This window comes from Odontesthes bonariensis, chromosome 8 (genome assembly GCF_027942865.1).
Source record: "Odontesthes bonariensis isolate fOdoBon6 chromosome 8, fOdoBon6.hap1, whole genome shotgun sequence".
Lineage (NCBI taxonomy): Eukaryota > Metazoa > Chordata > Actinopteri > Atheriniformes > Atherinopsidae > Odontesthes > Odontesthes bonariensis.
Window position 1 is genome coordinate 39,890,663 of NC_134513.1, and position 17,545 is coordinate 39,908,207.

The following is a 17,545-nucleotide window of genomic DNA, read 5'->3' on the forward strand; positions in this document are numbered from 1 at the left end:
TGATGCTCCACAACCAACAGACCCGTATTACAGAGTTCTGATGCTCCTCCACCAACAGACCCGTATTACAAAGTTCTGATGCTCCACCACCAACAGACCCGTATTACAGAGTTCTGATGCTCCACCACCAACAGACACGTATTAAATAGTTCTGATGCTCCATCACCAACAGACTCGTATTACATAGTTCTGATGCTCCACCACCAACAGACCCGTATTACAGAGTTCTGATGCTCCACCACCAACAGACCCGTATTACAGAGTTCTGATGCTCCACCACCAACAGACCCGTATTACAGAGTTCTTATGCTCCACTACCAACAGAGTTCTGATGCACCACCACCAACAGACCCATATTAAAGAGTTCTGATGCTCCACCACCAACAGACCTGTATTACAGAGTTCTGATACTCGACCACCAACAGACCCGTATTACAGAGTTCTGATGCACCACCACCAAAAGACCCGTATTACAGAGTTCTGATGCTCCACCACCAACAGACCCGTATTACAGAGTTCTTATGCTCCACTACCAACAAAGTTCTGATGCTCCACCACCAACAGACCCGTATTACAGAGTTCTGATGCTCCACCACCAACAGACCCGTATTACAGAGTTCTGATGCTCCACCACCAACAGACCCGTATTACAGAGTTCTGATGCTCCACCACCAACAGACCCGTATTACAGAGTTCTGATGCTCCACCACCAACAGACCCGTATTACAGAGTTCTGATGCTCCACCCCCAACAGACCCGTATTACAGAGTTCTTATGCTCCACTACCAACAGAGTTCTGATGCTCCACCACCAACAGACCCGTATTACAGAGTTCTGATGCACCACCACCAAAAGACCCATATTACAATGTTCTAATATTCCTCCACCAACAGACCCGTATTACAGAGTTCTGATACTCCACCACCAACAAACCCGTATTACAGAGTTCTGATGCTCCACCACCAACAGACCCTTATCACAGAGTTCTGATGCTCCACCACCAACAGACCCGTATTAAAGAGTTCTGATGCTCCACCACCAACAGACCCTTACCACAGAGTTTTGATGCTACACCACCAACAGACCGGTATCAAAGAGTTCTGATGCTCCACCACCAACAGACCCGTTTTAAAGAGTTCTGATGCTCCACCACCAACAGACCCGTATTAAAGAGTTCTGATGCTCCACCACCAACAGACCCGTATTACAGAGTTCTGATGCTCCACCACCAACAGACCCGTATTACAGAGTTCTGATGCTCCACCACCAACAGACCCGTATTACAGAGTTCTGATGCTCCACCACCAACAGACCCGTATGACAGAGTTCTGATGCTCCACCACCAACAGACCCGTATCACAGAGTTCTGATGCACCACCACCAACAGACCCGTATTACAGAGTTCTGATGCACCACCACCAACAGACCCTTATCACAGAGTTCTGAGGCTCCACCACCAACAGACCCGTATTACAGAGTTCTGATGCTCCACCACCAACAGAACCGTATTACAGAATTCTGATGCTCCTCCACCAACAGACCCATATTACAGAGTTCTGATGCTCCACCACCAACAGACCCGTATTACAGAGTTCTGATGCACCACCACCAACAGACCCATATTACAAAGTTCTAATAGTCCTCCACCAACAGACCCGTATTAAAGAGTTCTGATGCTCCACCACCAACAGACCCGTATTACAGAGTTCTGATGCACCACCACCAACAGACCCGTATTACAGAGTTCTGATGCTCCACCACCAACAAACCCGTATTACAGAGTTCTGATGCTCCACCACCAACAGACCCGTATTACAGAGTTCTGATGCTCCTCCACCAACAGACCCGTATTACAGAGTTCTGATAATCCACCACCAACAGACCCGTATTACAGAGTTCTGATGCTCCACCCCCAACAGACCCGTATTACAGAGTTCTTATGCTCCACTACCAACAGAGTTCTGATGCTCCACAACCAACAGACCCGTATTACAGAGTTCTGATGCACCACCACCAACAGACCCATATTACAAAGTTCTAATATTCCTCCACCAACAGACCCGTATTACAGAGTTCTGATACCCCACCACCAACAGACCCGTATTACAGAGTTCTGATGCACCACCACCAACAGACCCATATTACAAAGATCTAATATTCCTCCACCAACAGACCCGTATTAAAGAGTTCTGATGCTCCACCACCAACAGACCCGTATTACAGAGTTCTGATGCTCCACCACCAACAGACCCGTATTACAGAGTTCTGATACTCGACCACCAACAGACCCGTATTACAGATTTCTGATGCTCCACCACCAACAAACCCGTATTACAGAGTTCTGATGCTCCACCACCAACAGACCCGTATTACAGAGTTCTGATACTCGACCACCAACAGACCCGTATTACAGAGTTCTGATGCACCACCACCAACAGACCCGTATTACAGAGTTCTGATGCACCACCACCAACAGACCCGTATTACAGAGTTCTGATGCTCCACCACCAACAGACCCGTATTACAGAGTTCTGATGCTCCACCACCAACAGACCCGTATTACAGAGTTCTGATGCTCCACCACCAACAGACCCGTATTAGAGAGTTCTGATGCTCCTCCACCAACAGACCCATATTACAGAGTTCTGATGCTCCACCACAAACAGTCCAGTATTACAGAGTTCTGATGCACCACCACCAACAGACCCGTATTACAGAGTTCTGATGCTCCACCACCAACAGACCCGTATTACAGAGTTCTTATGCTCCACCACCAACAGACCCGTATTACAGAGTTCTGATGCTCCTCAACCAACAGACCCGTATTACAGAGTTCTGATGCTCCTCAACCAACAGACCCGTATTACAGAGTTCTGATGCTCCACCACCAACAGACCCGTATTACAGAGTTCTGATGCTCCACCACCAACAGACCCGTATTAAAGAGTTCTGATGCTCCACCACCAACAGACCCGTATTACAGAGTTCTGATGCTCCACCACCAACAGACCCGTATTAAAGAGTTCTGATGCTCCACCACCAACAGACCCGTATTACAGAGTTCTGATGCTCCTCAACCAACAGACCCGTATTACAGAGTTCTGATGCTCCACCACAAACAGACCCGTATTGCAGAGTTCTGATGCTCCACCACCAACAGACCCGTATTACAGAGTTCTGATGCACCACCACCAACAGACCCGTATTACAGAGTTCTGATGCTCCACCACCAACAGACCCGTATTACAGAGTTCTTATGCTCCACCACCAACAGACCCGTATTACAGAGTTCTGATGCTCCACCACCAACAGACCCGTATTACAGAGTTCTGATGCTCCACCACCAACAGACCCGTATTAAAGAGTTCTGATGCTCCACCACCAACAGACCCGTATTACAGAGTTCTGATACTCCACCACCAACAGACCAGTATTACAGAGTTCTGATGCTCCATCACCAACAGACCCATAATACAGAGTTCTGATGCTCCACCACAAACAGACCCGTATTGCAGAGTTCTGATGCTCCACCACCAACAGACCCGTATTACAGAGTTCTGATGCTCCACCACCAACAGATCCGTATTACAGAGTTCTGATGCTCCACCACTAACAGACCCGTATTGCAGAGTTATGATGCTCCACCACCAATAGACCCATATTAAAGAGTTCTGATGCTCCACCACCAACAGACCCGTATTACAGAGTTCTGATGCTCCACCACCAACAGACCCATATTAAAGAGTTCTGATGCTCCACCACCAACAGACCCTTATCACAGAGTTCTGATGCTCCACCACCAACAGACCCTTATTACAGAGTTCTGATGCTCCACCACCAACAGACCCGTATTACAGAGTTCTGATGCTCCACCACCAACAGACCCGTATTACAAAGTTCTGATGCTCCACCACCAACAGACCCGTATTACAGAGTTCTGATGCTCCACCACCAACAGACCCGTATTACAGAGTTCTGATGCTCCACCACCAACAGACCCGTATTACAGAGTTCTGATGCTCCACCACCAACAGACCCGTATTAAAGAGTTCTGATGCTCCACCACCAACAGACCCGTATTACAGAGTTCTGATGCTCCACCACCAACAGACCCGTATTACAGAGTTCTGATACACCACCACCAACAGACCCATATTACAAAGTTCTAATATTCCTCCACCAACAGACCCGTATTACAGAGTTCTGATGCTCCACCACCAACAGACCCGTGTTACAGAGTTCTGATGCTCCACCACCAACAGACCCGTGTTACAGAGTTCTGATGCTCCACCACCAACAGACCCGTATTAGAGAGTTCTGATACACCACCACCAACAGACCCATATTACAAAGTTCTAATATTCCTCCACCAACAGACCCGTATTACAGAGTTCTGATGCACCACCACCAACAGACCCGTATTACAGAGTTCTTATGCTCCACCACCAACAGACCCGTATTACAGAGTTCTGATGCTCCACCACCAACATACCCGTATTACAGAGTTCTGATGCTCCTCCACCAACAGACATGTATTACAGAGTTCTGATGCTCCACCACCAACAGACCAGTATTAAAGAATTCTGATACTCGTCCATCAACAGACCCGTATTACAGAGTTCTGATGCACCACCACCAACAGACCCGTATTACAGAGTTCTGATGCTCCACCCCCAAAAGACCCGTATTACAGAGTTCTTATGCTCCACTACCAACAGAGTTCTGATGCTCCACCACCAACAGACCCGTATTACAGAGTTCTGATGCTCCACCACCAACAGACCCGTATTACAGAGTTCTGATGCACCACCACCAACAGACCCATATTACAAAGTTCTAATATTCCTCCACCAACAGACCCGTATTACAGAGTTCTCATGCTCCACCACCAACAGACCCGTATTAAAGAGTTCTGATGCTCCACCACCAACAAACCCGTATTACAGAGTTCTGATGCTCCACCACCAACAGACCCGTATTAAAGAGTTCTGATGCTCCACCACCAACAGACCCTTATCACAGAGTTTTGATGCTCCACCACCAACAGACCCGTATCAAAGAGTTCTGATGCTCCACCACCAACAGACCCGTATTAAAGAATTCTGATGCTCCACCACCAACAGACCCGTATTACAGAGTTCTGATGCTCCACCACCAACAGACCCGTATTACAGAGTTCTGATGCTCCACCACCAACAGTCCGTATTACAGAGTTCTGATGCTCCACCACCAACAGACCCGTATTAAAGAGTTCTGATGCTCCACCACCAACAGACCCGTATTACAGAGTTCTGATGCTCCACCACCAACAGACCCGTATCACAGAGTTCTGATGCTCCACCACCAACAGACCCGTATTACAGAGTTCTGATGCACCACCACCAACAGACCCTTATCACAGAGTTCTGAGGCTCCACCACCAACAGACCCGTATTACAGAGTTCTGATGCTCCACCACCAACAGACCCGTATTACAGAGTTCTGATGCTCCACCACCAAAAGACCAATATTACAAAGTTCTAATATTCCTCCACCAACAGACCCGTATTACAGAGTTCTGATGCTCCACCACCAACAGACCCGTATTACAGAGTTCTGATGCACCACCACCAACAGACCCTTATCACAGAGTTCTGATGCTCCACCACCAACAGACCCGTATTACAGAGTTCTGATGTTCCACCACCAACAGACCCGTATTAAAGAGTTCTGATGCTCCACCACCAACAGACCCGTATTACAGAGTTCTGATGCACCATCACCAACAGACCCGTATTACAGAGTTCTGATGCACCACCACCAACAGACCCATATTACAAAGTTCTAATAGTCCTCCACCAACATACCCGTATTACAGAGTTCTGATGCTCCATCACCAACAGACCCGTATTACAGAGTTCTGATGCACCACCACCAACAGACCCATATTACAAAGATCTAATATTCCTCCACCAACAGACCCGTATTAAAGAGTTCTGATGCTCCACCACCAACAGACCCGTATTACAGAGTTCTGATGCTCCACCACCAACAGACCCGTATTACAGAGTTCTGATACTCGACCACCAACAGACCCGTATTACAGAGTTCTGATGCTCCACCACCAACAAACCCATATTACAGAGTTCTGATGCTCCACCACCAACAGACCCGTATTACAGAGTTCTGATACTCGACCACCAACAGACCCGTATTACAGAGTTCTGATGCACCACCACCAACAGACCCGTATTACAGAGTTCTGATGCACCACCACCAACAGACCCATATTACAAAGTTCTAATAGTCCTCCACCAACAGACCCGTATGAAAGAGTTCTTATGCTCCACCACCAACAGACCCGTATTACAGAGTTCTGATGCTCCACCACCAACAGACCCGTATTACAGAGTTCTGATGCTCCACCACCAACATACCCGTATTACAGAGTTCTGATGCTCCTCCACCAACAGACATGTATTACAGAGTTCTGATGCTCCACCACCAACAGACCAGTATTAAAGAATTCTGATACTCGTCCATCAACAGACCCGTATTACAGAGTTCTGATGCACCACCACCAACAGACCCGTATTACAGAGTTCTGATGCTCCACCCCCAAAAGACCCGTATTACAGAGTTCTTATGCTCCACTACCAACAGAGTTCTGATGCTCCACCACCAACAGACCCGTATTACAGAGTTCTGATGCTCCACCACCAACAGACCCGTATTACAGAGTTCTGATGCACCACCACCAACAGACCCATATTACAAAGTTCTAATATTCCTCCACCAACAGACCCGTATTACAGAGTTCTCATGCTCCACCACCAACAGACCCGTATTAAAGAGTTCTGATGCTCCACCACCAACAAACCCGTATTACAGAGTTCTGATGCTCCACCACCAACAGACCCGTATTAAAGAGTTCTGATGCTCCACCACCAACAGACCCTTATCACAGAGTTTTGATGCTCCACCACCAACAGACCCGTATCAAAGAGTTCTGATGCTCCACCACCAACAGACCCGTATTAAAGAATTCTGATGCTCCACCACCAACAGACCCGTATTACAGAGTTCTGATGCTCCACCACCAACAGACCCGTATTACAGAGTTCTGATGCTCCACCACCAACAGTCCGTATTACAGAGTTCTGATGCTCCACCACCAACAGACCCGTATTAAAGAGTTCTGATGCTCCACCACCAACAGACCCGTATTACAGAGTTCTGATGCTCCACCACCAACAGACCCGTATCACAGAGTTCTGATGCTCCACCACCAACAGACCCGTATTACAGAGTTCTGATGCACCACCACCAACAGACCCTTATCACAGAGTTCTGAGGCTCCACCACCAACAGACCCGTATTACAGAGTTCTGATGCTCCACCACCAACAGACCCGTATTACAGAGTTCTGATGCACCACCACCAACAGACCCTTATCACAGAGTTCTGATGCTCCACCACCAACAGACCCGTATTACAGAGTTCTGATGTTCCACCACCAAAAAACCCGTATTAAAGAGTTCTGATGCTCCACCACCAACAGACCCGTATTACAGAGTTCTGATGCACCATCACCAACAGACCCGTATTACAGAGTTCTGATGCACCACCACCAACAGACCCATATTACAAAGTTCTAATAGTCCTCCACCAACATACCCGTATTACAGAGTTCTGATGCTCCATCACCAACAGACCCGTATTACAGAGTTCTGATGCACCACCACCAACAGACCCATATTACAAAGATCTAATATTCCTCCACCAACAGACCCGTATTAAAGAGTTCTGATGCTCCACCACCAACAGACCCGTATTACAGAGTTCTGATGCTCCACCACCAACAGACCCGTATTACAGAGTTCTGATACTCGACCACCAACAGACCCGTATTACAGAGTTCTGATGCTCCACCACCAACAAACCCATATTACAGAGTTCTGATGCTCCACCACCAACAGACCCGTATTACAGAGTTCTGATACTCGACCACCAACAGACCCGTATTACAGAGTTCTGATGCACCACCACCAACAGACCCGTATTACAGAGTTCTGATGCACCACCACCAACAGACCCATATTACAAAGTTCTAATAGTCCTCCACCAACAGACCCGTATGAAAGAGTTCTTATGCTCCACCACCAACAGACCCGTATTACAGAGTTCTGATGCTCCACCACCAACAGACCCGTATTACAGAGTTCTGATGCTCCACCACCAACAGACCCGTATTAGAGAGTTCTGATGCTCCTCCACCAACAGACCCATATTACAGAGTTCTGATGCTCCACCACAAACAGTCCAGTATTACAGAGTTCTGATGCACCACCACCAACAGACCCGTATTACAGAGTTCTGATGCTCCACCACCAACAGACCCGTATTACAGAGTTCTTATGCTCCACCACCAACAGACCCGTATTACAGAGTTCTGATGCTCCTCAACCAACAGACCCGTATTACAGAGTTCTGATGCTCCACCACCAACAGACCCGTATTACAGAGTTCTGATGCTCCACCACCAACAGACCCGTATTACAGAGTTCTGATGCTCCACCACCAACAGACCCGTATTACAGAGTTCTTATGCTCCACCACCAACAGACCCGTATTACAGAGTTCTGATGCTCCTCAACCAACAGACCCGTATTACAGAGTTCTGATGCTCCACCACCAACAGACCCGTATTACAGAGTTCTGATGCTCCACCACCAACAGACCCGTATTACAGAGTTCTGATGCTCCACCACCAACAGACCCGTATTACAGAGTTCTGATGCTCCACCACCAACAGACCCGTATTACAGAGTTCTGATGCTCCACCACCAACAGACCCGTATTAAAGAGTTCTGATGCTCCACCACCAACAGACCCGTATTACAGAGTTCTGATGCTCCACCACCAACAGACCCGTATTAAAGAGTTCTGATGCTCCACCACCAACAGACCCGTATTACAGAGTTCTGATGCTCCACCACCAACAGACCCGTATTACAGAGTTCTGATACTCGACCACCAACAGACCCGTATTACAGAGTTCTGATGCTCCACCACCAACAAACCCATATTACAGAGTTCTGATGCTCCACCACCAACAGACCCGTATTACAGAGTTCTGATACTCGACCACCAACAGACCCGTATTACAGAGTTCTGATGCACCACCACCAACAGACCCGTATTACAGAGTTCTGATGCACCACCACCAACAGACCCATATTACAAAGTTCTAATAGTCCTCCACCAACAGACCCGTATGAAAGAGTTCTTATGCTCCACCACCAACAGACCCGTATTACAGAGTTCTGATGCTCCACCACCAACAGACCCGTATTACAGAGTTCTGATGCTCCACCACCAACAGACCCGTATTAGAGAGTTCTGATGCTCCTCCACCAACAGACCCATATTACAGAGTTCTGATGCTCCACCACAAACAGTCCAGTATTACAGAGTTCTGATGCACCACCACCAACAGACCCGTATTACAGAGTTCTGATGCTCCACCACCAACAGACCCGTATTACAGAGTTCTTATGCTCCACCACCAACAGACCCGTATTACAGAGTTCTGATGCTCCTCAACCAACAGACCCGTATTACAGAGTTCTGATGCTCCACCACCAACAGACCCGTATTACAGAGTTCTGATGCTCCACCACCAACAGACCCGTATTACAGAGTTCTGATGCTCCACCACCAACAGACCCGTATTACAGAGTTCTTATGCTCCACCACCAACAGACCCGTATTACAGAGTTCTGATGCTCCTCAACCAACAGACCCGTATTACAGAGTTCTGATGCTCCACCACCAACAGACCCGTATTACAGAGTTCTGATGCTCCACCACCAACAGACCCGTATTACAGAGTTCTGATGCTCCACCACCAACAGACCCGTATTACAGAGTTCTGATGCTCCACCACCAACAGACCCGTATTACAGAGTTCTGATGCTCCACCACCAACAGACCCGTATTAAAGAGTTCTGATGCTCCACCACCAACAGACCCGTATTACAGAGTTCTGATGCTCCACCACCAACAGACCCGTATTAAAGAGTTCTGATGCTCCACCACCAACAGACCCGTATTACAGAGTTCTGATGCTCCACCACCAACAGACGTGTATTAAAGAGTTCTGATGCTCCATCACCAATAGACCCATAATACAGAGTTCTGATGCTCCACCACAAACAGACCCGTATTGCAGAGTTCTGATGCTCCACCACCAAAAGACCCGTATTACAGAGTTCTGATGCTCCACCACCAACAGATCCGTATTACAGAGTTCTGATGCTCCACCACCAACAGACCCATAATACAGAGTTTTTATACTCCACCACAAACAGACCCGTATTACAGAGTTCTGATGCTCCACCACCAACAGACCCGTATTACAGAGTTCTGATGCTCCACCACCAACAGACCCGTATTACAGAGTTCTGATGCTCCACCACCAACAGACCCGTATTACAGAGTTCTGATGCTCCACCACCAACAGACCCGTATTACAAAGTTCTGATGCACCACCACCAACAGACCCATATTACAGAGTTCTAATATTCCTCCACCAACAGACCCGTATGAAAGAGTTCTGATGCTCCACCACCAACAGACCCGTATTACAGAGTTCTGATGCTCCACCACCAACAGACCCGTATTACAGAGTTCTGATGCTCCACCACCAACAGACCCGTATCACAGAGTTCTGATGCACCACCACCAACAGACCCATATTACAGAGTTCTAATATTCCTCCACCAACAGACCCGTATGAAAGAGTTCTGATGCTCCACCACCAACAGACCCGTATTACAGAGTTCTGATGCTCCACCACCAACAGACCCGTATTACAGAGTTCTGATGCTCCACCACCAACAGACCCGTATTACAGAGTTCTGATGCTCCACCACCAACAGACCCGTATTACAGAGTTCTGATGCACCACCACCAACGGACCCGTATTACAGAGTTCTGATGCTCCACCACCAACAGACCCGTATTACAGAGTTCTTATGCTCCACCACCAACAGACCCGTATTACAGAGTTCTGATGCTCCACCACCAACAGACCCGTGTTACAGAGTTCTGATGCTCCACCACCAACAGACCCGTGTTACAGAGTTCTGATGCTCCACCACCAACAGACCCGTATTAAAGAGTTCTGATGCTCCACCACCAACAGACCCGTATTACAGAGTTCTGATACTCCACCACCAACAGACCAGTATTACAGAGTTCTGATGCTCCACCACCAACAGACCCGTATTAAAGAGTTCTGATGCTCCACCACCAACAGACCCGTATTACAGAGTTCTGATGCTCCACCACCAACAGACCCGTATTACAGAGTTCTGATGCTCCACCACAAACAGACCCGTATTGCAGAGTTCTGATGCTCCACCACCAACAGACCCGTATTACAGAGTTCTGATGCTCCACCACCAACAGATCCGTATTACAGAGTTCTGATGCTCCACCACTAACAGACCCGTATTGCAGAGTTCTGATGCTCCACCACCAATATACCCATATTAAAGAGTTCTGATGCTCCACCACCAACAGACCCGTATTGCAGAGTTCTGATGCTCCACCACAAACAGACCCGTATTGCAGAGTTCTGATGCTCCACCACCAACAGACCCGTATTACAGAGTTCTGATGCTCCACCACCAACAGATCCGTATTACAGAGTTCTGATGCTCCACCACTAACAGACCCGTATTGCAGAGTTCTGATGCTCCACCACCAATAGACCCATATTAAAGAGTTCTGATGCTCCACCACTAACAGACCCGTATTGCAGAGTTCTGATGCTCCACCACCAACAGACCCATATTAAAGAGTTCTGATGCTCCACCACCAACAGACCCTTATCACAGAGTTCTGATGCTCCACCACCAACAGACCCTTATTACAGAGTTCTGATGCTCCACCACCAACAGACCCGTATTACAGAGTTCTGATGCTCTACCACCAACAGACCCGTATTACAGAGTTCTGATGCTCCACCACCAACAGACCCGTATTACAGAGTTCTGATGCTCCACCACCAACAGACCCGTATTAAAGAGTTCTGATGCTCCACCACCAACAGACCCGTATTACAGAGTTCTGATGCTCCACCACCAACAGACCCGTATTACAGAGTTCTGATGCTCCACCACCAACAGACCCGTATTACAGAGTTCTGATACACCACCACCAACAGACCCATATTACAAAGTTCTAATATTCCTCCACCAACAGACCCGTATTACAGAGTTCTGATGCTCCACCACCAACAGACCCGTATTACAGAGTTCTGATGCTCCACCACCAACAGACCCGTATTAGAGAGTTCTGATGCTCCACCACCAACAGACCCATATTACAGAGTTTTGATGCTCCACCACAAACAGTCCAGTATTACAGAGTTCTGATGCACCACCACCAACAGACCCGTATTACAGAGTTCTTATGCTCCACCACCAACAGACCCGTATTACAGAGTTCTGATGCTCCACCACCAACATACCCGTATTACAGAGTTCTGATGCTCCTCCACCAACAGACATGTATTACAGAGTTCTGATGCTCCACCACCAACAGACCCGTATTAAAGAATTCTGATACTCGTCCATCAACAGACCCGTATTACAGAGTTCTGATGCACCACCACCAACAGACCCGTATTACAGAGTTCTGATGCTCCACCCCCAAAAGACCCGTATTACAGAGTTCTTATGCTCCACTACCAACAGAGTTCTGATGCTCCACCACCAACAGACCCGTATTACAGAGTTCTGATGCTCCACCACCAACAGACCCGTATTACAGAGTTCTGATGCACCACCACCAACAGACCCATATTACAAAGTTCTAATATTCCTCCACCAACAGACCCGTATTAAAGAGTTCTGATGCTCCACCACCAACAGACCCTTATCACAGAGTTTTGATGCTCCACCACCAACAGACCCGTATCAAAGAGTTCTGATGCTCCACCACCAACAGACCCGTATTACAGAGTTCTGATGCTCCACCACCAACAGACCCGTATTACAGAGTTCTGATGCTCCACCACCAACAGTCCGTATTACAGAGTTCTGATGCTCCACCACCAACAGACCCGTATTACAGAGTTCTGATGCTCCACCACCAACAGACCCGTATTACAGAGTTCTGATGCACCACCACCAACAGACCCTTATCACAGAGTTCTGAGGCTCCACCACCAACAGACCCGTATTACAGAGTTCTGATGCTCCACCACCAACAGACCCGTATTACAGAGTTCTGATGCTCCACCACCAACAGTCCGTATTACAGAGTTCTGATGCTCCACCACCAACAGACCCGTATTACAGAGTTCTGATGCTCCACCACCAACAGACCCGTATTACAGAGTTCTGATGCTCCACCACCAACAGACCCGTATTACAGAGTTCTGATGCACCACCACCAACAGACCCTTATCACAGAGTTCTGAGGCTCCACCACCAACAGACCCGTATTACAGAGTTCTGATGCTCCACCACCAAAAGACCAATATTACAAAGTTCTAATATTCCTCCACCAACAGACCCATATTACAGAGTTCTGATGCACCACCACCAACAGACCCTTATCACAGAGTTCTGATGCTCCACCACCAACAGACCCGTATTACAGAGTTCTGATGCTCCACCACCAACAGACCCGTATTAAAGAGTTCCGATGCTCCACCACCAACAGACCCGTATTACAGAGTTCTGATGCTCAAACACCAACAGACCTGTATTACAGAGTTCTGATGCTCCACCACCAACAGACCTGTATTACAGAGTTCAGTTCAGTTCAGTTTTATTGTCATTGCACAAATAGTATAAAAAATATACATTAGACAACGAAATTAAGTTACAAACTCTCACCTCAGTGCCAAGGAATAAATAATAAATAAACAAGACATGTAACTTATCAAATAGACAAACACACAAAAAAGGACACTATACTAATTTACACAAAAGTGACTGTAAACAGATACATATGCGTCAGTATGAGAGAGAGAATATTGCACTTTCCGTATATTGCACATGTATTTCCAGAGCTTATTCCAACTGTTATTGCACATGAGAGATGTTGTGGAAGATTGTGTCATGTGTTTTCATTTAACAGAGCTATGGCCCTGTTGTAGAAGCCATCTCTGAGTCTGTTAGTGCGTGTTTTGAGCATCCTGAAACGTCTGCCAGAGGGCAGTAGCTGGAACACCCGATGGCCTGGGTGGGACCTGTCTTTCAGGATGCTGCGTGCCTTTCTCAGGCAACGGGTGCTGTGGAGGTCCTGTAGGGAGGGAAGGGGGTGGCCGATGATTTTCTGGGCCGTGTTAATGACCCTCTGCAGTGTCTTCCTTTGTGCCATGGTGCAGCTGGAAAACCACACACATAGACAGTAGGTCAGCACACTCTCGATGGAGCAGCGGTAGAAGACAGTCAGCAGCTCCCTCTTTAAGTTGGTCCTCTTGAGGATCCTCAGGAAGTGGAGCCGCTGTTGGGCTTTCTTCACAACCGCCGAGGTGTTGGAGCTCCATCTGAGGTCTGTGTCCATGTGCACACCCAGGAACTTGAAGCTGTGCACCCTCTCCACAGACTCCCCGTGTATGTGGATGGGCTGCAGGTCAGTCTTCCTCCTTCTGTAGTCCACAGTCATCTCCTTTGTTTTTGAGGTGTTGAGGACCAGGTTGTTGTCAGCACACCATCCCACCAGCCTCTGGACCCCCTCCCTGTAGGCAGTCTCGTCCCCACCCGAGATTAGTCCCACTAAGGTGGTGTCGTCTGCAAATTTGGCAATGATGTTGTCTGGGTGGGTGCTGACACAGTCATGGGTGTACAGAGTAAAGAGCAGAGGGCTCAGCACACAGCCCTGTGGGGAGCCGATGTTGAGGCTGAGGTCTGTTGGTTCTGATGCTCCACCACCAACAGACCTGTATTACAGAGTTCTGATGCTCCACCACCAACAGACCCGTATTACAGCGTTCTGATACTCGACCACCAACAGACACGTATTACAGAGTTCTGATACTCGACCACCAACAGACCCGTATTACAGAGTTCTGATGCTCCACCACCAACAAACCCGTATTACAGAGTTCTGATGCTCCACCACCAACAGACCCGTATTACAGAGTTCTGATGCTCCACCACCAACAGACCCGTATTACAGAGTTCTGATACTCGACCACCAACAGACCCGTATTACAGAGTTCTGATGCACCATCACCAACAGACCCGTATTACAGAGTTCTGATGCACCACCACCAACAGACCCATATTACAAAGTTCTAATAGTCCTCCACCAACAGACCCGTATGAAAGAGTTCTGATGCTCCATCACCAACAGACCCGTATTACAGAGTTCTGATGCTCCATCACCAACAGACCCGTATTACAGAGTTCTGATGCTCCACCACCAACAGACCCGTATTAGAGAGTTCTGATGCTCCACCACCAACATACCCATATTACAGAGTTCTGATGCTCCACCACAAACAGTCCAGTATTACAGAGTTCTGATGCACCACCACCAACAGACCCGTATTACAGAGTTCTGATGCTCCACCACCAACAGACCCGTATTACAGAGTTCTGATGCTCCACCACCAACAGACCCGTATTACAGAGTTCTGATGCTCCACCACCAACAGACCCGTATTACAGAGTTCTGATGCTCCACCACCAACAGACCCGTATTACAGAGTTCTGATGCTCCACCACCAACAGACCCGTATTAAAGAGTTCTGATGCTCCACCACCAACAGACCCGTATTACAGAGTTCTGATGCTCCACCACCAACAGAACCGTATTACAGAGTTCTTATGCTCCACTAACAACAGTGTTCTGATGCTCCACCACCAACAGACCCGTATTACAGAGTTCTGATGCTCCACCACCAACAGACCCGTATTACAGAGTTCTGATGCACCACCACCAACAGACCCGTATTACAGAGTTCTGATTCTCCACCCCCAACAGACCCATATTACAGAGTTCTGATGCTCCACCACCAACAAACCCGTATTACAGAGTTCTGATGCTCCACCCCCAACAGACCCGTATTACAGAGTTCTTATGCTCCACTACCAACAGAGTTCTGATGCACCACCACCAACAGACCCATATTACAAAGTTCTAATATTCCTCCACCAACAGACCCGTATTAAAGAGTTCTGATGCTCCACCACCAACAGACCCGTATTACAGAGTTCTGATGCTCCACCCCCAACAGACCCGTATTACAGAGTTCTTATGCTCCACTACCAACAGAGTTGTGATGCTCCACCACCAACAAACCCGTATTACAGAGTTCTGATGCTCCACCACCAACAGACCCGTATTACAGAGTTCTGATGCTCCACCACCAACAGACCCGTATTACAGAGTTCTGATGCTCCACCACCAACAGACCCGTATTACAGAGTTCTGATGCACCACCACCAACAGATCCGTATTACAGAGTTCTGATGCTCCACCCCCAACAGACCCGTATTACAGAGTTCTTATGCTCCACTACCAACAGAGTTCTGATGCTCCACCACCAACAGACCCATATTACAATGTTCTAATATTCCTCCACCAACAGACCCGTATTACAGAGTTCTGATGCTCCACCACCAACAGACCCTTATCACAGAGTTCTGATGCTCCACCACCAACAGACCTGTATTAAAGAGTTCTGATGCTCCACCACCAACAGACCCTTATCACAGAGTTTTGATGCTCCACCACCAACAGACCGGTATCAAAGAGTTCTGATGCTCCACCACCAACAGACCCGTATTAAAGAGTTCTGATGCTCCACCACCAACAGACCCGTATTACAGAGTTCTGATGCTCCACCACCAACAGACCCGTATTACAGAGTTCTGATGTTCCACCACCAACAGTCCGTATTACAGAGTTCTGATGCTCCACCACCAACAGACCCGTATTACAGAGTTCTGATGCTCCACCACCAACAGACCCGTATTACAGAGTTCTGATGCACCACCACCAACAGACCCTTATCACAGAGTTCTGAGGCTCCACCACCAACAGACCCGTATTACAGAGTTCTGATGCTCCACCACCAACAGACCCGTATTACAGAGTTCTGATGCACCACCACCAACAGATCCGTATTACAGAGTTCTGATGCTCCACCCCCAACAGACCCGTATTACAGAGTTCTGATGCTCCACTACCAACAGAGTTCTGATGCTCCACCACCAACAGACCCGTATTACAGAGTTCTGATGCACCACCACCAACAGATCCGTATTACAGAGTTCTGATGCTCCACCCCCAACAGACCCGTATTACAGAGTTCTTATGCTCCACTACCAACAGAGTTCTGATGCTCCACCACCAACAGACCCGTATTACAGAGTTCTGATGCACCACCACCAAAAGACCCATATTACAATGTTCTAATATTCCTCCACCAACAGACCCGTATTACAGAGTTCTGATACTCCACCACCAACAGACCCGTATTACAGAGTTCTGATGCTCCACCACCAACAGACCCTTATCACAGAGTTCTGAT